At 34.1% G+C, this 25,278-nt stretch overlaps 1 protein-coding gene across 1 annotated transcript in view; it reads left to right on the forward strand.

Annotated features, from left to right (window-relative positions):
• Positions 1-25,278, forward strand: part of LOC143228491 (HHIP-like protein 2) — a 69,050-nt gene that overhangs the window by 421 nt on the left and 43,351 nt on the right. The window lies entirely within an intron of this gene.

A 25,278-nucleotide genomic window follows, 5' to 3' on the forward strand; every position in this document is an offset into this window, starting at 1 on the left:
ATCCTGTCCAAGGTATATACACACTACTACAGTCTGGACATGATTAACACTGATGTGAGTATATTTGTTTGTTTCTACCTGATGTAATCAAACTTTGAACATCCTGTCCAAGGTATATACACACTACTACAGTCTGGACATGATTAACACTGATGTGAGTATATTTGTTTGTTTCTACCTGATGTAATCAAACTTTGAACATCCTGTCCAAGGTATATACACACTACTACAGTCTGGACATGATTAACACTGATGTGAGTATATTTGTCAATTTTGTCAAAATTTAGCAGAGATTATTTGTACAATAGAAGGTATATATCTTTGTTTAGTGTATTTTATAAATGTGTCACAAGTAGCTATTATTACACCATATCTTTCGGTTTTTGTTGTCACTTGTTAAAGTATACAAGTATAGTAATTCTCTGTTAATGGTCTTCAAGTTTTATAAACAATGTGTTCATTAACTTTGTTGTATGACCACTATGAAAGCAGAGTGTTTCACTAATTCAGTTTCATAATCTTCAGACAAGAAATAGGTCTGTACAACAAACTGTGAAATATGACAAATCTGTAAGAGATTGGCTGTCTTGAAGAAATACGTTTGATTATGTCACTATAAGCCAGTTTTCTGAATATTTAGAACTGTATGCTGTTACTGACGTCTCAATATTTCTGTTTTCATATTTGCTATATTCATTAATAGATTTAATAATTTTTTATGAATTTAGAAAATTACAATTTTGTCAAGTTCACATTTGAAGCCTGACCAAACCCTACATTCATCACATCTGTGCCAACAATCGACAAGCTGTGTACTGTTTTCATTACTGTCAACAGTTTCTCTAAATCATTCATGAAACTTCTGCTAACCCATCATTCAGTTTACATATCTGGTCTTTAAATCTGGTGAAGTTCTGACCTATGCAATTGGTTATTATTATTATTTGTATATACTGGACTATTAAACAGTTTCCCTTTTGTTTATCCAATTAATAATTAACAATTTGTGTACACTTTTAATAGGTGAAAATATTATAAACATCAAATTAAACTATTCTGATATTATGTGGTACCTATTACACTTCTTATTTCTTCTAGAACCTATAGAATGTTTTTTTATAAATATATATATTTTGTACTTATGTTTGAAATTACTTAATTTTTTAAACAGATATTGTGTGCTTCCTGCCAATCTGTAAACAACAGGGACACTTAAGAGCTTTTTACAGACACGGCTGTTGATTTAACCCCGATATTCTTGTTAAGAGCTTTTTACAGACATGGCTGTTGATTTAACCCCGATATTCTTCTTAAGAGCTTTTACAGACATGGCTGTTGATTTAACCCGATATTCTTGTTAAGAGCTTTTTACAGACATGGCTGTTGATTTAACCCCGATATTCTTGTTAAGAGCTTTTTACAGACATGGCTGTTGATTTAACCCTGATATTCTTGTTAAGAGCTTTTTACAGACATGGCTGTTGATTTAACCAGATATTCTTGTTAAGAGCTTTTTACAGACATGACTGTTGATTTAACCACGATATTCTTGTTAAGAGCTTTTTACAGACATGACTGTTGATTTAACCACAATATTCTTATTAAGAGCTTTTTACAGACATGGCTGTTGATTTAACCCCCATATTCTTGTTAAGAGCTTTTTACAGACATGGCTGTTGATTTAAACCCGATATTCTTGTTAAGAACTTTTACAGACATGGCTGTTGATTTAACCACGATATTCTTGTTAAGAGCTTCTTACAGACATGGCTGTTGATTTAACCACGATATTCTTGTTAGAAGCTTTTTACAGACATGGCTGTTGATTTAACCAATATTCTTGTTAAGAGCTTTTACAGACATAACTGTTGATTTAACCAGATATTCTTGTTAAGAGCTTTTTACAGACATGGCTGTTGATTTAACCAGATATTCTTGTTAAGAGCTTTTTACAGACATGGCTGTTGATTTAACCAAGATATTCTTGTTAAGAGCTTTTACAGACATGGCTGTTGATTTAACCCGATATTCTTGTTAAGAGCTTTTACAGACATGGCTGTTGATTTAACCCGATATTCTTGTTAAGAGCTTTTTTACAGACATGGCTGTTGATTTAACCACGATATTCTTGTTAAGAGCTTTTTTACAGACATGGCTGTTGATTTAACCACTATATTCTTGTTAAGAGCTTTTACAGACATAACTGTTGATTTAACCAGATATTCTTGTTAAGAGCTTTTACAGACATGGCTGTTGATTTAACCAGATATTCTTGTTAAGCTTCTTTACAGACATGACTGTTGATTTAACCCTGATATTCTTGTTAAGAGCTTTTACAGACATGACTGTTGATTTAACCCGATATTCTTGTTAAGAGCTTTTTTTAGTGACATGGCTGTTGATATAACCACGATATTCTTGTTAAGAGCTTTTACAGACATGGCTGTTGATTTAACCCCTTGATATTCTTGTTAAGAGCTTTTACAGACATGGCTGTTGATTTAACCCTGATATTCTTGTTAAGAGCTTTTACAGACATGGCTGTTGATTTAACCACGATATTCTTGTTAAGAGCTTTTTACAGACATAACTGTTGATTTAACCAGATATTCTTGTTAAGAGCTTTTTACAGACATGGCTGTTGATTTAACCAGATATTCTTGTTAAGAGCTTTTTACAGACATGACTGTTGATTTAACCACGATATTCTTGTTAAGAGCTTTTACAGACATGACTGTTGATTTAACCACGATATTCTTGTTAAGAGCTTTTTTACAGACATGGCTGTTGATTTAACCCGATATTCTTGTTAAGAGCTTTTTACAGACATGGCTGTTGATTTAAACCCGATATTCTTGTTAAGAACTTTTTACAGACATGGCTGTTGATTTAACCACGATATTCTTGTTAAGAGCTTTTTACAGACATGGCTGTTGATTTAACCACGATATTCTTGTTAGAGCTTTTTTACAGACATGGCTGTTGATTTAACCACGATATTCTTGTTAAGAGCTTTTTACAGACATAACTGTTGATTTAACCAGATATTCTTGTTAAGAGCTTTTTACAGACATGGCTGTTGATTTAACCAGATATTCTTGTTAAGAGATTTTTACAGACATGGCTGTTGATTTAACCACGATATTATTGTTAAGAGCTTTTTACAGACATGGCTGTTGATTTAACCCCGATATTCTTGTTAAGAGCTTTTTACAGACATGGCTGTTGATTTAACCCGATATTCTTGTTAAGAGCTTTTTACAGACATGGCTGTTGATTTAACCACGATATTCTTGTTAAGAGCTTTTTACAGACATGGCTGTTGATTTAACCACGATATTCTTGTTAAGAGCTTTTTACAGACATAACTGTTGATTTAACCAGATATTCTTGTTAAGAGCTTTTTACAGACATGGCTGTTGATTTAACCAGATATTCTTGTTAAGCACTTTTTACAGACATGACTGTTGATTTAACCACGATATTCTTGTTAAGAGCTTTTTACAGACATGGCTGTTGATTTAACCACGATATTCTTGTTAAGAGCTTTTACAGACATGGCTGTTGATTTAACCGATATTCTTGTTAAGAGCTTTTACAGACATGGCTGTTGATTTAACCAGATATTCTTGTTAAGAACTTTTTACAGACTTGGCTGTTGATTTAACCACGATATTCTTGTTAAGAGCTTTTTACAGACATGGGTGTTGATTTAACCAGATATTCTTGTTAAGAGCTTTTTACAGATATGGCTGTTGATTTAACCAGATATTCTTGTTAAGAGCTTTTTACAGACATGGGTGTTGATTTAACCAGATATTCTTGTTAAGAGCTTTTTACAAACATGGCTGTTGATTTAACAAGATATTCTTGTTAAGAGCTTTTTACAGACATGGCTGTTGATTTAACCAAAACATTCTTGTTAAGAGCTTTTTACAGCCATGGCTGTTGATTTAACCAGATATTCTTGTTAAGAGCTTTTTACAGACATGGCTGTTGATTTAACCAAAACATTCTTGTTAAGAGCTTTTTACAGCCATGGCTGTTGATTTAACCAGATATTCTTGTTAAGAGCTTTTTACAGACATGGCTGTTGATTTAACCAGATATTCTTGTTAAGAGCTTTTTACAGACATGGCTGTTGATATAACCACGATATTCTTGTTAAGAGCTTTTACAGACATGGCTGTTGATTTAACCCGATATTCTTGTTAAGAGCTTTTTACAGATATGGCTGTTGATTTAACCCGATATTCTTGTTAAGAGCTTTTTACAGACATGGCTGTTGATTTAACCCCGATATTCTTGTTAAGAGCTTTTTACAGACATGGCTGTTGATTTAACCACGATATTTTTGTTAAGAGCTTTTTACAGACATGGCTGTTGATTTAACCACGATATTCTTGTTAAGAGCTTTTTACAGACATAACTGTTGATTTAACCAGATATTCTTGTTAAGAGCTTTTACAGACATGGCTGTTGATTTAACCAGATATTCTTGTTAAGAGCTTTTTTACAGACATGGCTGTTGATTTAACCAGATATTCTTGTTAAGAGCTTTTTACAGACATGGCTGTTGATTTAACCGATATTCTTGTTAAGAGCTTTTACAGACATGGCTGTTGATTTAACCCGATATTCTTGTTAAGAGCTTTTTACAGACATGGCTGTTGATTTAAACCCGATATTCTTGTTAAGAGCTTTTTACAGACATGGCTGTTGATTTAACCACGATATTCTTGTTAAGAGCTTTTTACAGACATGGCTGTTGATTTAACCACGATATTCTTGTTAGAAGCTTTTTACAGACATGGCTGTTGATTTAACCACGATATTCTTGTTAAGAGCTTTTTACAGACATAACTGTTGATTTAACCAGATATTCTTGTTAAGAGCTTTTTACAGACATGGCTGTTGATTTAACCAGATATTCTTGTTAAGAGCTTTTTACAGACATGGCTGTTGATTTAACCACGATATTCTTGTTAAGAGCTTTTTACAGACATGGCTGTTGATTTAACCTTATATTCTTGTTAAGAGCTTTTACAGACATGGCTGTTGATTTAACCCCGATATTCTTGTTAAGAGCTTTTTACAGACATGGCTGTTGATTTAACCACGATATTCTTGTTAAGAGCTTTTTACAGACATGGCTGTTGATTTAACCACGATATTCTTGTTAAGAGCTTTTACAGACATGGCTGTTGATTTAACCAGATATTCTTGTTAAGAGCTTTTTACAGACATGGCTGTTGATTTAACCAGATATTCTTGTTAAGAGCTTTTTACAGACATGACTGTTGATTTAACCACGATATTCTTGTTAAGAGCTTTTTACAGACATGGCTGTTGATTTAACCACGATATTCTTGTTAAGAGCTTTTTACAGACATGGCTGTTGATTTAACCACGATATTCTTGTTAAGAGCTTTTACAGACATGGCTGTTGATTTAACCACGATATTCTTGTTAAGAGCTTTTTACAGACATGGCTGTTGATTTAACCCCGATATTCTTGTTAAGAGCTTTTTTACAGACATGGCTGTTGATTTAACCACGATATTCTTGTTAAGAGCTTTTACAGACATGGCTGTTGATTTAACCAGATATTCTTGTTAAGAGCTTTTACAGACATGGGTGTTGATTTAACCAGATATTCTTGTTAAGAGCTTTTTACAGACATGGCTGTTGATTTAACCAGATATTCTTGTTAAGAGCTTTTTACAGACATGGCTGTTGATTTAACCAAAACATTCTTGTTAAGAGCTTTTTACAGACATGGCTGTTGATTTAACCAAAACATTCTTGTTAAGAGCTTTTTACAGCCATGGCTGTTGATTTAACCAGATATTCTTGTTAAGAGCTTTTTACAGACATGGCTGTTGATTTAACCAGATATTCTTGTTAAGAGCTTTTTACAGACATGGCTGTTGATATAACTACAATATTCTTGTTAAGAGCTTTTTACAGACATGGCTGTTGATTTAACCCCGATATTCTTGTTAAGAGCTTTTTACAGATATGGCTGTTGATTTAACCCCGATATTCTTGTTAAGAGCTTTTTACAGATATGGCTGTCGATTTAACCAGATATTCTTGTTAAGAGCTTTTTACAGACATGGCTGTTGATTTAACCCCGATATTCTTGTTAAGAGCTTTTTACAGACATAACTGTTGATTTAACCAAATATTATTGTTAAGAGCTTTTTACAGACATGGCTGTTGATTTAACCACGATATTCTTGTTAAGAGCTTTTTACAGACATAACTGTTGATTTAACCAGATATTCTTGTTAAGAGCTTTTTAGAGACATGGCTGTTGATTTAACCACAATATTCTTGTTAAGAGCTTTTTACAGACATGGCTGTTGATTTAACCCCGATATTCTTGTAAAGAGCTTTTTTACAGACATGGCTGTTGATTTAACCCCATATTCTTGTTAAGAGCTTTTACAGACATGGCTGTTGATTTAACGACGATATTCTTGTTAAGAGCTTTTTACAGACATGGCTGTTGATTTAACCCCGATATTCTTGTTAAGAGCTTTTTACAGACATAACTGTTGATTTAACCAAATATTATTGTTAAGAGCTTTTTACAGACATGGCTGTTGATTTAACCACGATATTCTTGTTAAGAGCTTTTTACAGACATAACTGTTGATTTAACCAGATATTCTTGTTAAGAGCTTTTTAGAGACATGGCTGTTGATTTAACCACAATATTCTTGTTAAGAGCTTTTTAGAGACATGGCTGTTGATTTAACCACAATATTCTTGTTAAGAGCTTTTACAGACATGGCTGTTGATTTAACCCCGATATTCTTGTTAAGAGCTTTTTTACAGACATGGCTGTTGATTTAACCCCGATACTCTTGTTAAGAGCTTTTTACAGACATGGCTGTTGATTTAACCACGATATTCTTGTTAAGAGCTTTTTACAGACATGGCTGTTGATTTAACCCCGATATTCTTGTTAAGAGCTTTTTATAGATATGGCTGTTGATTTAACCACGATATTCTTGTTAAGAGCTTTTTTACAGACATGGCTGTTGATTTAACCACGATATTCTTGTTAAGAGCTTTTACAGACATAACTGTGTTGATTTAACCAGATATTCTTGTTAAGAGCTTTTACAGACATGGCTGTTGATTTAACCAGATATTCTTGTTAAGAGCTTTTAAAGACATGGCTGTTGATTTAACCCGATATTCTTGTTAAGAGCTTTTTTACAGACATGGCTGTTGATTTAACCCCGATATTCTTGTTAAGAGCTTTTACAGACATGGCTGTTGATTTAACCACGATATTCTTGTTAAGAGCTTTTTACAGACATGGCTGTTGATTTAACCAGATATTCTTGTTAAGAGCTTCTTACAGACATGGCTGTTGATTTAACCACGATATTCTTGTTAAGAGCTTTTTACAGACATAACTGTTGATTTAACCAGATATTCTTGTTAAGAGCTTTTTACAGACATGGCTGTTGATTTAACCAGATATTCTTGTTAAGAGCTTTTTACAGACATGACTGTTGATTTAACCACGATATTCTTGTTAAGAGCTTTTTACAGATATGGCTGTTGATTTAACCACGATATTCTTGTTAAGGGCTTTTTACAGACATGGCTGTTGATTTAACCCCAATATTCTTGTTAAGAGCTTTTACAGACATGGCTGTTGATTTAACCCCGATATTCTTGTTAAGAGCTTTTTACAGACATGGCTGTTGATTTAACCACGATATTCTTGTTAAGAGCTTTTTACAGACATGGCTGTTGATTTAACCAGATATTCTTGTTAAGAGCTTTTTACAGACATGGGTGTTGATTTAACCCCGATATTCTTGTTAAGAGCTTTTACAGACATGGCTGTTGATTTAACCACGATATTCTTGTTAAGAGCTTTTACAGACATGGCTGTTGATTTAACCAGATATTCTTGTTAAGAGCTTTTACAGACATGGCTGTTGATTTAACCCGATATTCTTGTTAAGAGCTTTTTACAGACATGGCTGTTGATTTAACCCCGATATTCTTGTTAAGAGCTTTTTACAGACATGGCTGTTGATTTAACCACGATATTCTTGTTAAGAGCTTTTACAGACATGGCTGTTGATTTAACCATGATATTCTTGTTAAGAGCTTTTTCAGACATGGCTGTTGATTTAACCACGATATTCTTGTTAAGAGCTTTTTACAGACATGGCTGTTGATTTAACCAGATATTCTTGTTAAGAGCTTTTTACAGACATGGCTGTTGATTTAACCAGATATTCTTGTTAAGAGCTTTTTACAGACATGGCTGTTGATTTAACCACGATATTCTTGTTAAGAGTTTTTTACAGACATGGCTGTTGATTTAACCACGATATTCTTGTTAAGAGCTTTTACAGACATGGCTGTTGATTTAACCCGATATTCTTGTTAAGAGCTTTTTACAGACATGGCTGTTGATTTAACCACGATATTCTTGTTAAGAGCTTTTTACAGACATGGCTGTTGATTTAACCACGATATTCTTGTTAAGAGCTTTTTACAGACATGGCTGTTGATTTAACCACGATATTCTTGTTAAGAGCTTTTTACAGACATAACTGTTGGTTTAACCAGATATTCTTGTTAAGAGCTTTTTACAGACATGGCTGTTGATTTAAACAGATATTCTTGTTAAGAGCTTTTACAGACATGGCTGTTGATTTAACCACGATATTCTTGTTAAGAGCTTTTACAGACATGGCTGTTGATTTAACCACGATATTCTTGTTAAGAGCTTTTACAGACATGGCTGTTGATTTAACCACGATATTCTTGTTAAGAGCTTTTACAGACATGGCTGTTGATTTAACCCCGATATTCTTGTTAAGAGCTTTTTACAGACATGGCTGTTGATTTAACCACGATATTCTTGTTAAGAGCTTTTTACAGACATGGCTGTTGATTTAACCACGATATTCTTGTTAAGAGCTTTTTACAGACATGGCTGTTGATTTAACCACGATATTCTTGTTAAGAGCTTTTACAGACATGGCTGTTGATTTAACCAGATATTCTTGTTAAGAGCTTTTTACAGACATGGCTGTTGATTTAACCCCGATATTCTTGTTAAGAGCTTTTACAGACATGGCTGTTGATTTAAACCCGATATTCTTGTTAAGAGCTTTTACAGACATGGCTGTTGATTTAACCCGATATTCTTGTTAAGAGCTTTTTTACAGACATGGCTGTTGATTTAACCACGATATTCTTGTTAAGAGCTTTTTAACAGACATGGCTGTTGATTTAACCAGATATTCTTGTTAAGAGCTTTTTACAGACATGGCTGTTGATTTAACCACGATATTCTTGTTAAGAGTTTTTACAGACATGGCTGTTGATTTAACCACGATATTCTTGTTAAGAGCTTTTTACAGACATGGCTGTTGATTTAACCCCGATATTCTTGTTAAAAGCTTTTTAGAGACATGGCTGTTGATTTAACCACGATATTCTTGTTTAGAGCTTCTTGCAGACATGACTGTTGATTTAACCCCGATATTCTTGTTAAGAGCTTTTTAGTGACATGGCTGTTGATATAACCACGATATTCTTGTTAAGAGCTTTTTACAGACATGGCTGTTGATTTAACCACGATATTCTTGTTAAGAGCTTATTACAGATATGGCTGTTGATTTAACCCCGATATTCTTGTTAAGAGCTTTTTACAGACATGGCTGTTGATTTAACCCCGATATTCTTGTTAAGAGCTTTTTACAGACATGGCTGTTGATTTAACCCTGATATTCTTGTTAAGAGCTTTTTACAGACATGGCTGTTGATTTAACCACGATATTCTTGTTAAGAGCTTTTTACAGACATAACTGTTGATTTAACCAGATATTCTTGTTAAGAGCTTTTTACAGACATGGCTGTTGATTTAACCAGATATTCTTGTTAAGAGCTTTTACAGACATGACTGTTGATTTAACCCGATATTCTTGTTAAGAGCTTTTAGTGACATGGCTGTTGATATAACCACGATATTCTTGTTAAGAGCTTTTTACAGACATGGCTGTTGATTTAACCCCGATATTCTTGTTAAGAGCTTTTTACAGACATGGCTGTTGATTTAACCCTGATATTCTTGTTAAGAGCTTTTACAGACATGGCTGTTGATTTAACCACGATATTCTTGTTAAGAGCTTTTACAGACATAACTGTTGATTTAACCAGATATTCTTGTTAAGAGCTTTTACAGACATGGCTGTTGATTTAACCAGATATTCTTGTTAAGAGCTTTTACAGACATGGCTGTTGATTTAACCACGATATTCTTGTTAAGAGCTTTTACAGACATGGCTGTTGATTTAACCACGATATTCTTGTTAAGAGCTTTTACAGACATGGCTGTTGATTTAACCACGATATTCTTGTTAAGAGCTTTTTACAGACATGGCTGTTGATTTAACCCGATATTCTTGTTAAGAACTTTTACAGACATGGCTGTTGATTTAACCACGATATTCTTGTTAAGAGCTTTTACAGACATGGCTGTTGATTTAACCACGATATTCTTGTTAAGAGCTTTTTTACAGACATGGCTGTTGATTTAACCACGATATTCTTGTTAAGAGCTTTTACAGACATGGCTGTTGATTTAACCAGATATTCTTGTTAAGAGCTTTTTTACAGACATGGCTGTTGATTTAACCAGATATTCTTGTTAAGAGCTTTTTTACAGACATGGCTGTTGATTTAACCACGATATTCTTGTTAAGAGCTTTTACAGACATGGCTGTTGATTTAACCCCGATATTCTTGTTAAGAGCTTTTACAGACATGGCTGTTGATTTAACCCGATATTCTTGTTAAGAGCTTTTACAGACATGGCTGTTGATTTAACCAGATATTCTTGTTAAGAGCTTTTACAGACATGGCTGTTGATTTAACCACGATATTCTTGTTAAGAGCTTTTACAGACATAACTGTTGATTTAACCAGATATTCTTGTTAAGAGCTTTTACAGACATGGCTGTTGATTTAACCAGATATTCTTGTTAAGACTTTTACAGACATGGCTGTTGATTTAACCACGATATTCTTGTTAAGAGCTTTTTTACAGACATGGCTGTTGATTTAACCACGATATTCTTGTTAAGAGCTTTTTACAGACATGGCTGTTGATTTAACCACGATATTCTTGTTAAGAGCTTTTTTACAGACATGGCTGTTGATTTAACCCCGATATTCTTGTTAAGAGCTTTTACAGACATGGCTGTTGATTTAACCACGATATTCTTGTTAAGAGCTTTTACAGACATGGCTGTTGATTTAACCAGATATTCTTGTTAAGAGCTTTTTACAGACATGGCTGTTGATTTAACCAGATATTCTTGTTAAGAGCTTTTACAGACATGGCTGTTGATTTAACCAGATATTCTTGTTAAGAGCTTTTTTACAGACATGGCTGTTGATTTAACAAGATATTCTTGTTAAGAGCTTTTACAGACATGGCTGTTGATTTAACCAAAATATTCTTGTTAAGAGCTTTTACAGACATGGCTGTTGATTTAACCAGATATTCTTGTTAAGAGCTTTTTTACAGACATGGCTGTTGATTTAACCAAAACATTCTTGTTAAGAGCTTTTTACAGCCATGGCTGTTGATTTAACCAGATATTCTTGTTAAGAGCTTTTACAGACATGGCTGTTGATTTAACCAGATATTCTTGTTAAGAGCTTTTACAGACATGGCTGTTGATTTAACCACGATATTCTTGTTAAGAGCTTTTTACAGACATGGCTGTTGATTTAACCCCGATATTCTTGTTAAGAGCTTTTTACAGATATGGCTGTTGATTTAACCCCAATATTCTTGTTAAGAGCATTTTACAGACATGGCTGTTGATTTAACCCCGATATTCTGGTTAAGAGCTTTTTACAGACATGGCTGTTGATTTAACCACGATATTTTGTTAAGAGCTTTTTTACAGACATGGCTGTTGATTTAACCACGATATTCTTGTTAAGAGCTTTTTACAGACATGGCTGTTGATTTAACCAGATATTCTTGTTAAGAGCTTTTACAGACATGGCTGTTGATTTAACCAGATATTCTTGTTAAGAGCTTTTACAGACATGGCTGTTGATTTAACCAGATATTCTTGTTAAGAGCTTTTACAGACATGGCTGTTGATTTAACCACGATATTCTTGTTAAGAGCTTTTTACAGACATGGCTGTTGATTTAACCACGATATTCTTGTTAAGAGCTTTTTACAGACATGGCTGTTGATTTAAACCCGATATTCTTGTTAAGAACTTTTTACAGACATGGCTGTTGATTTAACCAGATATTCTTGTTAAGAGCTTTTTACAGACATGGCTGTTGATTTAACCACGATATTCTTGTTAAGAGCTTTTTACAGACATGGCTGTTGATTTAACCCCGATATTCTTGTTAAGAGCTTTTTACAGACATAGCTGTTGATTTAACCACGATATTCTTGTTAAGAGCTTTTTACAGACATGGCTGTTGATTTAACCCGATATTCTTGTTAAGAGCTTTTACAGACATGGCTGTTGATTTAACCACGATATTCTTGTTAAGAGCTTTTTACAGACATGGCTGTTGATTTAACCACGATATTCTTGTTAAGAGCTTTTTACAGACATGGCTGTTGATTTAACCAGATATTCTTGTTAAGAGCTTTTTACAGACATGGCTGTTGATTTAACCAGATATTCTTGTTAAGAGCTTTTTACAGACATGACTGTTGATTTAACCACGATATTCTTGTTAAGAGCTTTTTACAGACATGGCTGTTGATTTAACCACGATATTCTTGTTAAGAGCTTTTTACAGACATGGCTGTTGATTTAACCACGATATTCTTGTTAAGAGCTTTTTACAGACATGGCTGTTGATTTAACCAAAACATTCTTGTTAAGAGCTTTTTACAGACATGGCTGTTGATTTAACCAAAACATTCTTGTTAAGAGCTGTTTACAGCCATGGCTGTTGATTTAACCAGATATTCTTGTTAAGAGCTTTTACAGACATGGCTGTTGATTTAACCAGATATTCTTGTTAAGAGCTTTTACAGACATGGCTGTTGATTTAACTACGATATTCTTGTTAAGAGCTTTTACAGACATGGCTGTTGATTTAACCACGATATTCTTGTTAAGAGCTTTTACAGACATGGCTGTTGATTTAACCCGATATTCTTGTTAAGAGCTTTTACAGACATGGCTGTTGATTTAACCAGATATTCTTGTTAAGAGCTTTTTACAGACATGGCTGTTGATTTAACCCGATATTCTTGTTAAGAGCTTTTTACAGACATGGCTGTTGATTTAACCAAATATTCTTGTTAAGAGCTTTTTACAGACATGGCTGTTGATTTAACCACGATATTCTTGTTAAGAGCTTTTTACAGACATGGCTGTTGATTTAACCAGATATTCTTGTTAAGAGCTTTTTACAGACATGGCTGTTGATTTAACCACAATATTCTTGTTAAGAGCTTTTTACAGACATGGCTGTTGATTTAACCCCGATATTCTTGTTAAGAGCTTTTTACAGACATGGCTGTTGATTTAACCCCGATATTCTTGTTAAGAGCTTTTTACAGACATGGCTGTTGATTTAACCACGATATTCTTGTTAAGAGCTTTTTACAGACATGGCTGTTGATTTAACCCGATATTCTTGTTAAGAGCTTTTACAGACATGGCTGTTGATTTAACCAAATATTCTTGTTAAGAGCTTTTACAGACATGGCTGTTGATTTAACCACGATATTCTTGTTAAGAGCTTTTACAGACATAACTGTTGATTTAACCAGATATTCTTGTTAAGAGCTTTTTAGAGACATGGCTGTTGATTTAACCACAATATTCTTGTTAAGAGCTTTTTAGAGACATGGCTGTTGATTTAACCACAATATTCTTGTTAAGAGCTTTTTACAGACATGGCTGTTGATTTAACCCCGATATTCTTGTAAAGAGCTTTTTACAGACATGGCTGTTGATTTAACCCCGATATTCTTGTTAAGAGCTTTTTACAGACATGGCTGTTGATTTAACCACGATATTCTTGTTAAGAGCTTTTTACAGACATGGCTGTTGATTTAACCCCGATATTCTTGTTAAGAGCTTTTTTACAGACATGGCTGTTGATTTAACCACGATATTCTTGTTAAGAGCTTTTACAGACATGGCTGTTGATTTAACCACGATATTCTTGTTAAGAGCTTTTTACAGACATGGCTGTTGATTTAACCAGATATTCTTGTTAAGAGCTTTTTACAGACATGGCTGTTGATTTAACCAGATATTCTTGTTAAGAGCTTTTTACAGACATGGCTGTTGATTTAACCCCGATATTCTTGTTAAGAGCTTTTACAGACATGGCTGTTGATTTAACCCCGATATTCTTGTTAAGAGCTTTTTACAGACATGGCTGTTGATTTAACCACGATATTCTTGTTAAGAGCTTTTACAGACATGGCTGTTGATTTAACCAGATATTCTTGTTAAGAGCTTTTTACAGACATGGCTGTTGATTTAACCACGATATTCTTGTTAAGAGCTTTTTACAGACATGGCTGTTGATTTAACCAGATATTCTTGTTAAGAGCTTTTTACAGACATGGCTGTTGATTTAACCAGATATTCTTGTTAAGAGCTTTTACAGACATGGCTGTTGATTTAACCACGATATTCTTGTTAAGAGCTTTTACAGACATGGCTGTTGATTTAACCAATATATTCTTGTTAAGAGCTTTTACAGACATGGCTGTTGATTTAACCCCAATATTCTTGTTAAGAGCTTTTACAGACATGGCTGTTGATTTAACCCCATATTCTTGTTAAGAGCTTTTACAGACATGGCTGTTGATTTAACCACGATATTCTTGTTAAGAGCTTTTACAGACATGGCTGTTGATTTAACCAGATATTCTTGTTAAGAGCTTTTACAGACATGGCTGTTGATTTAACCCGATATTCTTGTTAAGAGCTTTTACAGACATGGCTGTTGATTTAACCACGATATTCTTGTTAAGAGCTTTTTTACAGACATGGCTGTTGATTTAACCAGATATTCTTGTTAAGAGCTTTTACAGACATGGCTGTTGATTTAACCCCGATATTCTTGTTAAGAGCTTTTACAGACATGGCTGTTGATTTAACCCCGATATTCTTGTTAAGAGCTTTTACAGACATGGCTGTTGATTTAACCACGATATTCTTGTTAAGAGCTTTTACAGACATGGCTGTTGATTTAACCACGATATTCTTGTTAAGAGCTTTTTCAGACATGGCTGTTGATTTAACCACGATATTCTTGTTAAGAGCTTTTTACAGACATGGCTGTTGATTTAACCACGATATTCTTGTTAAGAGCTTTTTACAGACATGGCTGTTGATTTAACCCGATATTCTTGTTAAGAGCTTTTTACAGACATGGCTGTTGATTTAACCACGATATTCTTGTTAAGAGCTTTTTACAGACATGGCTGTTGATTTAACCACGATATTCTTGTTAAGAGCTTTTTACAGACATGGCTGTTGATTTAACCACGATATTCTTGTTAAGAGCTTTTACAGACATGGCTGTTGATTTAACCACGATATTCTTGTTAAGAGCTTTTTACAGACATGGCTGTTGATTTAACCAGATATTCTTGTTAAGAGCTTTTTACAGACATGGCTGTTGATTTAACCAGATATTCTTGTTAAGAGCTTTTACAGACATGGCTGTTGATTTAACCCCATATTCTTGTTAAGAGCTTTTACAGACATGGCTGTTGATTTAACCCCGATATTCTTGTTAAGAGCTTTTTACAGATATGGCTGTTGATTTAACCACGATATTCTTGTTAAGAGCTTTTTACAGACATGGCTGTTGATTTAACCAGATATTCTTGTTAAGAGCTTCTTACAGACATGGCTGTTGATTTAACCACGATATTCTTGTTAAGAGCTTTTACAGACATGGCTGTTGATTTAACCAGATATTCTTGTTAAGAGCTTTTACAGACATGGCTGTTGATTTAACCAGATATTCTTGTTAAGAGCTTTTACAGACATGGCTGTTGATTTAACCACGATATTCTTGTTAAGAGCTTTTACAGACATGGCTGTTGATTTAACCACGATATTCTTGTTAAGAGCTTTTACAGACATGGCTGTTGATTTAACCACGATATTCTTGTTAAGAGCTTTTACAGACATGGCTGTTGATTTAACCCGATATTCTTGTTAAGAGCTTTTTAGAGACATGGCTGTTGATTTAACCACGATATTCTTGTTAAGAGCTTTTACAGACATGACTGTTGATTTAACCTCGATATTCTTGTTAAGAGCTTTTACAGACATGGCTGTTGATTTAACCACGATATTCTTGTTAAGAGCTTTTTACAGACATGGCTGTTGATTTAACCACGATATTCTTGTTAAGAGCTTTTTACAGACATGGCTGTTGATTTAACCAGATATTCTTGTTAAGAGCTTTTTACAGACATGGCTGTTGATTTAACCCCGATATTCTTGTTAAGAGCTTTTTACAGACATGGCTGTTGATTTAACCCCGATATTCTTGTTAAGAGCTTTTTACAGACATGGCTGTTGATTTAACCACGATATTCTTGTTAAGAGCTTTTTACAGACATAACTGTTGATTTAACCAGATATTCTTGTTAAGAGCTTTTTACAGACATGGCTGTTGATTTAACCAGATATTCTTGTTAAGAGCTTTTTACAGACATGGCTGTTGATTTAACCACGATATTCTTGTTAAGAGCTTTTACAGACATGGCTGTTGATTTAACCCCGATATTCTTGTTAAGAGCTTTTTTACAGACATGGCTGTTGATTTAACCCGATATTCTTGTTAAGAGCTTTTTACAGACATGGCTGTTGATTTAACCACGATATTCTTGTTAAGAGCTTTTACAGACATGGCTGTTGATTTAACCACGATATTCTTGTTAAGAGCTTTTTTACAGACATGGCTGTTGATTTAACCACGATATTCTTGTTAAGAGCTTTTACAGACATGGCTGTTGATTTAACCAGATATTCTTGTTAAGAGCTTTTACAGACATGGCTGTTGATTTAACCAGATATTCTTGTTAAGAGCTTTTTTACAGACATGGCTGTTGATTTAACCAGATATTCTTGTTAAGAGCTTTTACAGACATGGCTGTTGATTTAACCACGATATTCTTGTTAAGAGCTTTTACAGACATGGCTGTTGATTTAACCAGATATTCTTGTTAAGAGCTTTTACAGACATGGCTGTTGATTTAACCCGATATTCTTGTTAAGAGCTTTTACAGACATGGCTGTTGATTTAACCACGATATTCTTGTTAAGAGCTTTTTTACAGACATGGCTGTTGATTTAACCACGATATTCTTGTTAAGAGCTTTTACAGACATGGCTGTTGATTTAACCACGATATTCTTGTTAAGAGCTTTTACAGACATGGCTGTTGATTTAACCACGATATTCTTGTTAAGAGCTTTTTACAGACATGGCTGTTGATTTAACCACGATATTCTTGTTAAGAGCTTTTACAGACATGGCTGTTGATTTAACCCGATATTCTTGTTAAGAGCTTTTACAGACATGGCTGTTGATTTAACCACGATATTCTTGTTAAGAGCTTTTACAGACATGGCTGTTGATTTAACCAGATATTCTTGTTAAGAGCTTTTTACAGACATGGCTGTTGATTTAACCAGATATTCTTGTTAAGAGCTTTTACAGACATGGCTGTTGACAGACTTGGAGCTTTTACAGACATGTTGATTTAACCAAATATTCTTGTTAAGAGCTTTTACAGACATGGCTGTTGATTTAACCAGATATTCTTGTTAAGAGCTTTTACAGACATGGCTGTTGATTTAACCAGATATTCTTGTTAAGAGCTTTTTTACAGACATGGCTGTTGATTTAACCCCTGATATTCTTGTTAAGAGCTTTTACAGACATGGCTGTTGATTTAACCCCCGATATTCTTGTTAAGAGCTTTTTACAGACATGGCTGTTGATTTAACCACGATATTCTTGTTAAGAGCTTTTACAGACATGGCTGTTGATTTAACCACGATATTCTTGTTAAGAGCTTTTACAGACATGGCTGTTGATTTAACCAGATATTCTTGTTAAGAGCTTTTTACAGACATGGCTGTTGATTTAACCAGATATTCTTGTTAAGAGCTTTTTACAGACATGGCTGTTGATTTAACCAGATATTCTTGTTAAGAGCTTTTTACAGACATGGCTGTTGATTTAACCACGATATTCTTGTTAAGAGCTTTTTACAGACATGGCTGTTGATTTAACCTTATATTCTTGTTAAGAGCTTTTTACAGACATGGCTGTTGATTTAACCCCGATATTCTTGTTAAGAGCTTTTTACAGACATGGCTGTTGATTTAACCACGATATTCTTGTTAAGAGCTTCTTACAGACATGGCTGTTGATTTAACCACGATATTCTTGTTAAGAGCTTTTTACAGACATAACTGTTGATTTAACCAGATATTCTTGTTAAGAGCTTTTTACAGACATGGCTGTTGATTTAACCAGATATTCTTGTTAAGAGCTTTTTACAGACATGGCTGTTGATTTAACCACAATATTCTTGTTAAGAGCTTTTTACAGACATGGCTGTTGATTTAACCAATGATATTCTTGTTAAGAGCTTTTACAGACATGGCTGTTGATTTAACCCATATTCTTGTTAAGAGCTTTTTACAGATATGGCTGTTGATTTAACCTGATATTCTTGTTAAGAGCTTTTTACAGACATGGCTGTTGATTTAACCCCATATTCTTGTTAAGAGCTTTTACAGACATGGCTGTTGATTTAACCACGATATTCTTGTTAAGAGCTTTTACAGACATGGCTGTTGATTTAACCACGATATTCTTGTTAAGAGCTTTTTTACAGACATGGCTGTTGATTTAACCAGATATTCTTGTTAAGAGCTTTTACAGACATGGCTGTTGATTTAACCAGATATTCTTGTTAAGAGCTTTTACAGACATGGCTGTTGATTTAACCACATATTCTTGTTAAGAGTTTTACAGACATGGCTGTTGATTTAACCACGATATTCTTGTTAAGAGCTTTTTACAGACATGGCTGTTGATTTAACCCCAATATTCTTGTTAAGAGCTTTTTACAGACATGGCTGTTGATTTAACCCCGATATTCTTGTTAAGAGCTTTTACAGACATGGCTGTTGATTTAACCCCGATATTCTTGTTAAGAGCTTTTACAGACATGGCTGTTGATTTAACCAATGATATTCTTGTTAAGAGCTTTTACAGACATGGCTGTTGATTTAACCCCGATATTCTTGTTAAGAGCTTTTTTACAGACATGGCTGTTGATTTAACCCCATATTCTTGTTAAGAGCTTTTACAGACATGGCTGTTGATTTAACCACGATATTCTTGTTAAGAGCTTTTTTACAGACATGGCTGTTGATTTAACCCGATATTCTTGTTAAGAGCTTTTTACAGACATGGCTGTTGATTTAACCATGATATTCTTGTTAAGAGCTTTTACAGACATGGCTGTTGATTTAACCAGATATTCTTGTTAAGAGCTTTTTACAGACATGGCTGTTGATTTAACCCCGATATTCTTGTTAAGAGCTTTTTACAGACATGGCTGTTGATTTAACCCCGATATTCTTGTTAAGAGCTTGTTACAGACATGGCTGTTGATTTAACCACGATATTCTTGTTAAGAGCTTTTTACAGACATGGCTGTTGATTTAACCACGATATTCTTGTTAAGAGCTTTTACAGACATAACTGTTGATTTAACCAGATATTCTTGTTAAGAGCTTTTACAGACATGGCTGTTGATTTAACCAGATATTCTTGTTAAGAGCTTTTACAGACATGGCTGTTGATTTAACCACAATATTCTTGTTAAGAGTTTTTACAGACATGGCTGTTGATTTAACCACGATATTCTTGTTAAGAGCTTTTACAGACATGGCTGTTGATTTAACCCCAATATTCTTGTTAAGAGCTTTTACAGATATGGCTGTTGATTTAACCCCATATTCTTGTTAAGAGCTTTTACAGACATGGCTGTTGATTTAACCCCGATATTCTTGTTAAGAGCTTTTACAGACATGGCTGTTGATTTAACCACGATATTCTTGTTAAGAGCTTTTTTTTACAGACATGGCTGTTGATTTAACCTGATATTCTTGTTAAGAGCTTTTTTACAGACATGGCTGTTGATTTAACCCCTATATTCTTGTTAAGAGCTTTTTTACAGACATGGCTGTTGATTTAACCACGATATTCTTGTTAAGAGCTTTTACAGACATGGCTGTTGATTTAACCACGATATTCTTGTTAAGAGCTTTTTACAGACATGGCTGTTGATTTAACCACGATATTCTTGTTAAGAGCTTTTACAGACATGGCTGTTGATTTAACCAGATATTCTTGTTAAGAGCTTTTACAGACATGGCTGTTGATTTAACCACGATATTCTTGTTAAGAGCTTTTACAGACATACTGCTGTTGATTTAACCCACTATATTCTTGTTAAGAGCTTTTTACAGACATGGCTGTTGATTTAACCCGATATTCTTGTTAAGAGCTTTTTACAGACATGGCTGTTGATTTAACCCGATATTCTTGTTAAGAGCTTTTACAGACATGGCTGTTGATTTAACCACCGATATTCTTGTTAAGAGCTTTTACAGACATGGCTGTTGATTTAACCATATTCTTGTTAAGAGCTTTTTACAGACATGGCTGTTGATTTAACCACGATATTCTTGTTAAGAGCTTTTACAGACATGGCTGTTGATTTAACCAACGATATTCTTGTTAAGAGCTTTTACAGACATGGCTGTTGATTTAACCACGATATTCTTGTTAAGAGCTTTTTACAGACATGGCTGTTTTTAACCAGATATTCTTGTTGAGCTTTTACAGACATGCTGTTGATTTAACAGACATATATTCTTGTTAAGAGCTTTTACAGACATGTTTGTTGATTTAACCACGATATTCTTGTTAAGAGCTTTTACAGACATGGCTGTTGATTTAACCACCTATATTCTTGTTAAGAGCTTTTTACAGACATGGCTGTTGATTTAACCCCAGATATTCTTGTTAAGAGCTTTTTTACAGACATGGCTGTTGATTTAACCCGATATTCTTGTTAAGAGCTTTTTACAGACATGGCTGTTGATTTAACCACGATATTCTTGTTAAGAGCTTTTTACAGACATGGCTGTTGATTTAACCCCGATATTCTTGTTAAGAGCTTTTTACAGACATGGCTGTTGATTTAACCAGATATTCTTGTTAAGAGCTTTTACAGACATGGCTGTTGATTTAACCACGATATTCTTGTTAAGAGCTTTTACAGACATGGCTGTTGATTTAACCCAATATTCTTGTTAAGAGCTTTTTACAGACATGGCTGTTGATTTAACCATAATGATATTCTTGTTAAGAGCTTTTACAGACATGAGCCAAAGTTGATTTAACCAGATATTCTTGTTAAGAGTTTTTACAGACATTTGTTGATTTAACCCCTCGATATTCTTGTTAAGAGCTTTTACAGACATGGCTGTTGATTTAACCACCCCATATTCTTGTTAAGAGCTTTTACAGACATGGCTGTTGATTTAACCACTATATTCTTGTTAAGAGCTTTTACAGACATGGCTGTTGATTTTAACCAAGATATTCTTGTTAAGAGCTTTTTTACAGACATGGCTGTTGATTTAACCAGATATTCTTGTTAAGAGCTTTTACAGACATGGCTGCTTGATTTAACCAGATATTCTTGTTAAGAGCTTTTACAGACATGGCTGTTGATTTAACCACAATATTCTTGTTAAGAGCTTTTTTACAGACATGGCTGTTGATTTAACCACGATATTCTTGTTAAGAGCTTTTTACAGACATGGCTGTTGATTTAACCACGAATATTCTTGTTAAGAGCTTTATACAGACATGGCTGTTGATTTAACCTGATGATATTCTTGGCTTTTACAGACATGGCTGATTTAACCCGATATTCTTGTTAAGAGCTTTTACAGACATGGCTGTTGATTTAACCAGATATTCTTGTTAAGAGCTTTTACAGACATGGGTGTTGATTTAACCCCATATTGTGGTCTTGTTAAGAGCTTTTACCAGACATGGCTGTTGATTTAACCACGATATTCTTGTTAAGAGCTTTTTACAGACATGGCTGTTGATTTAACCACGATATTCTTGTTAAGAGCTTTTTTTACAGACATGGCTGTTGATTTAACCACTATATTCTTGTTAAGAGCTTTTTTACAGACATGGCTGTTGATTTAACCACGATATTCTTGTTAAGAGCTTTTTACAGACATGGCTGTTGATTTAACCAGATATTCTTGTTAAGAGCTTTTACAGATATGACTGTTGATTTAACCAGATATATTCTTGTTAAGAGCTTCTTTTACAGACATATGGCATAAGCCATTAACCAATGCTATTCTTGTTAAGAGCTTTTACAGACATGGCTGTTGATTTAACCCTTATATTCTTAAGAGCTTTTTTACAGACATGGCTGTTGATTTAACCCCGATAATTCTTGTTAAGAGCTTTTTTACAGACATGGCTGTTGATTTAACCACTATATTCTTGTTAAGAGCTTTTAGCAGACATGGCTGATGATTTAACCCTGAGATATTCTTGTTAAGAGCTTTTACAGACATGGCTGTTGATTTAACCACGATATTCTTGTTAAGAGCTTTTACAGACATGGCTGTTGATTTAACCACCATATTCTTGTTAAGAGCTTTTACAGACATGGCTGTTGATTTAACCACCATATTCTTGTTAAGAGCTTTTTACAGACATGCTGTTGATTTAACCAGATATTCTTGTTAAGAGCTTTTTTACAGACATGGCTGTTGATTTAACCACATATTCTTGTTAAGAGCTTTTACAGACATGGCTGTTGATTTAACCACGATATTCTTGTTAAGAGCTTTTTACAGACATGGCTGTTGATTTAACCACGATATTCTTGTTAAGAGCTTTTTTTACAGACATGGCTGTTGATTTAACCCCATATTCTTGTTAAGAGTTTTACAGACATGGCTGTTGATTTAACCATTTCGATATTCTTGTTAAGAGCTTTTTTACAGACATGGCTGTTGATTTAACCAGATATTCTTGTTAAGAGCTTTTACAGACATGGCTGTTGATTTAACCAGATATTCTTGTTAAGAGCTTTTACAGACATGGCTGTTGATTTAACCACGCTTGTTAAGAGCTTTAACAGACATGGCTGTTGATTTAACACCCATATCTTGTTAAGAGCTTTTTACAGACATGGCTGTTGATTTAACCACCATATTCTTGTTAAGAGCTTTTACAGACATAAAATGCTGTTGATGTTAAGAGCTTTTTACAGACATGTATGTTGATTTAACCCAGCATATTCTTGTTAAGAGCTTTTACAGACATGGCTGTTGATTTAACCAATGATATTCTTGTTAAGAGCTTTTTACAGACATGGCTGTTGATTTAACCAGATATTCTTGTTAAGAGCTTTTACAGACATGGCTGTTGATTTAACCAGATATTCTTGTTAAGAGCTTTTTTACAGACATGGCTGTTGATTTAACCCGACATTCTTGTTAAGAGCTTTTACAGACATGGCTGCCGATTTAACCAGATATTCTTGTTAAGAGCTTTTACAGACATGGCTGTTGATTTAACCAGATATTCTTGTTAAGAGCTTTTACAGACATGGCTGTTGATTTAACCAGATATTCTTGTTAAGAGCTTTTTACAGACATGGCTGTTGATTTAACCACAGATATTCTTGTTAAGAGCTTTTTTACAGACATGGCTGTTGATTTAACCACATATATTCTTGTTAAGAGCTTTTACAGACATGGCTGTTGATTTTAACACTGATATTCTTGTTAAGAGCTTTTACAGACATGGCTGTTGATTTAACCACATATTCTTGTTAAGAGCTTTTTACAGACATGGCTGCTGATTTAACCATGATATTCTTGTTAAGAGCTTTTACAGACATGGTGTTGATTTAACCACGATATTCTTGTTAGAGCTTTTACAGACATGGCTGTTGATTTAACCACTATATTCTTGTTAAGAGCTTTTTACAGACATGGCTGTTGATTTAACCAAGATATTCTTGTTAAGAGCTTTTACAGACATGGCTGTTGATTTAACCACAATATTCTTGTTAAGAGCTTTTACAGACATGGCTGTTGATTTAACCAGATATTCTTGTTAAGAGCTTTTGCAGACATGGCTGTTGATTTAACCACGATATTCTTGTTAAGAGCTTTTACAGACATGGCTGTTGATTTAACCAGATATTCTTGTTAAGAGCTTTTTACAGCACATGGCTGTTGATTTAACCCCGATATTCTTGTTAAGAGCTTTTACAGCCATCTGGATACTGTTGATTTAACCTCGATATTCTTGTTAAGAGCTTTTACAGACATGGCTGTTGATTTAACCACAGATATTCTTGTTAAGAGCTTTTACAGACATGGCTGTTGATTTAACCAGATATTCTTGTTAAGAGCTTTTTTTACAGACATGGCTGTTGATTTAACTACCTATATTCTTGTTAAGAGCTTTTTTACAGACATGGCTGTTGGTTTAACCAGATATTCTTGTTAAGAACTTTTTTACGACATGGCTGTTGATTTAACCACTGATATTCTTGTTAAGAGCTTTTTATTTTGCCTTGTTAAGGCTTTACAGACATGGCTGTTGATTTAACCAATGATATTCTTGTTAAGAGCTTTTACAGACATGGCTGTTGATTTAACCCGATGATATTCTTGTTAAGAGCTTTTTACAGACATAATGTTGATTTAACCCTGATATTCTCAAGTTAAGAGCTTTTTACAGATACATGCTGATTTAACCAATACATTCTTGTTAAGAGCTTTTTTACAGACATGGCTGTTGATTTAACCAGATATTCTTGTTAAGAGCTTTTACAGACATGGCTGTTGATTTAACCACTAGCATATTCTTGTTAAGAGCCTTTTACAGACATGGCTGTTGATTTAACCCGATATTCTTGTTAAGAGCTTTTTACAGACATGGCTGTTGATTTAACCAATGGCATATTCTTGTTAAGAGCTTTTGTTACAAGACATATGGCGTGCTGGATTTAAATCCTAGATATTCTTGTTAAGAGCTCTTACACAGACATGGCTGTTGATTTAACCTGCATATTCTTGTTAAGAACTTT

Source organism: Tachypleus tridentatus, chromosome 10 (assembly GCF_004210375.1).
Source record: "Tachypleus tridentatus isolate NWPU-2018 chromosome 10, ASM421037v1, whole genome shotgun sequence".
Classification (NCBI taxonomy): domain Eukaryota; kingdom Metazoa; phylum Arthropoda; class Merostomata; order Xiphosura; family Limulidae; genus Tachypleus; species Tachypleus tridentatus.